Source organism: Salvelinus namaycush, unplaced genomic scaffold (genome assembly GCF_016432855.1).
Source record: "Salvelinus namaycush isolate Seneca unplaced genomic scaffold, SaNama_1.0 Scaffold984, whole genome shotgun sequence".
Classification (NCBI taxonomy): Eukaryota; Metazoa; Chordata; class Actinopteri; order Salmoniformes; family Salmonidae; genus Salvelinus; species Salvelinus namaycush.
In genome coordinates this window covers 42945-44896 of record NW_024061735.1, presented here as the reverse complement: position 1 = coordinate 44896, position 1952 = coordinate 42945, and positions in this window count along the sequence as shown.

Here is a 1952-nt window from a genome sequence, read left to right as displayed (position 1 = left end):
TGAGTGTGGAAGATATTGTTGTCTATCAACAATGACAAGCCACCGGTGTCTGACAACTTGGATGGAAAATTACTGAGGATAATAGCGGACGATATTGCCACTCCTATTTGCCTTATCTTCAATTTAACCCGACTAGCAAGTGTGTGGCCTCAGGCCTGGAGGGAAGCAAAAGTCATTTCGTAAACTTTTGGAAAAAATGGTGTTTGACCAGATACAATGCTATTTTACAGTAAACAAATTGACAACAGACTTTTAGCACACTTATAAGGAAGGACATTCAACAAGCACAGCACATACACAAATGACTGATGATTGGATGAGAGAAATTGATCAAAAAGATTGTGGGGGCTGTTTTGTCAGACTTTAGTGCTGCTGGAAAAACATGTATTATGGCTTTATAGCGACTGCTATATTGTGGATAAAGAGTTTCCTGTTTAACAGAACACAGAGAATGTTCTTTAATGGAAGCCTCTCCAACATAATCCAGGTAGAATCAGGAATTCCCCAGGGCAGATGCCTTGGCCCTTTACTCTTTTCAATCTTTACTAACAACATGCCACTGGCTTTGAGTAAGGCCAGTGTGTCTATGTATGCGTATGCCTCAACACTATACACGTCAGCTACTACAGTGACTGAAATGACTGCAACACTTAACAAAGAGCTGCAGTTCGTTTCAGAATTGTTGGCAAGGAATAACTTAGTCCTAAATATTTTGAAAACTTAAAGCATTGTATTTGGGACAAATCATTCACTAAACCCTAAACCTCAACTAAATATTGCAATAAATAATGTGGAAATTGAGCAAGTTGAGGTGACTAAACTGCTTGGAGTTACCCTGGATTGTAAACTGTCATGGTCAAAACATGTTGATACAACAGTAGCTAGGATGGGAAGAAGTCTGTCCATAATAAAGCACTGTTCTGCCTTCTTAACAACACTATCAACAAGGCGGGTCCTACAGGCTTTAGTTTTGTCACACCTGGACTCTGTTCAGTTGTGTGGTCAGGTTCCACGAAGAGGGACTTAGGAAAATTACAATTGGCTCAGAACAGGGCAGCACGGCTGGCCCTTAAATGTACACGGAGAGCTAACATTAATGATATGCATGTCAATCTCTCATGGCTCAAAGTGGAGGAGAGATTGACTTCATCACTACTTGTTTTTGTAAGAAGTGTTGACAAGCTGAATGCGCCGAGCTGTCTGTTTACACTACTAGCACACAGCTCAGACACCCATGCATACCCCACAAGACATGCCACCAGAGGTCTCATCACAATCCCCAAGTCCAGAACAGACTATGGGAGGCGCACAGTACTACATAGAGCCATGGCTACATGGAACTCTATTCCACATCAGGTAACTGATGCAAGCAGCTGAATCAGATTTTTAAAAACACAAATGGGGGACTGTGAAGTGACGCACACACAGGTACAGACACGCGCACTCTACACACATGTACATTTTAATATTGTTGTATTATACATGTTGTATTGTGTATATACAGTATGTAGTGGTGTAATAATGTTATATGATGTACTGTTTTATCTTTCATTTTATGTGTGATGTAAGCACCTTAATGTGTTTGTAGCTGCTGCCTTGATCTAACCCTAATCCTAATACTTAGCAGCTAATGGGGATCCCTAGTAAATACAAATATTTATTTAGGTCTTAGATATAATAATGGATGGGATATGCAGTACAGTGTGTATTCCACCAAGTTACTCAAAGTGATTTAAGAGGTGCTCCTGATAGATCCAACTCCTCCACTATCAAAGCACCGGGGTGCGATTGATTAAATGGACATTAAATGGACATGAATGGCATCTCCATAACCCTAACTCCCTAACCCCTAACCCTTACCACTCTAAATCCAACATGGGTTTGCTGACCAGTTGTTACTCTAGATTTTCCCTTCACTATGGTGATGTAACGAGCGGCAGCCATTTTGTGCC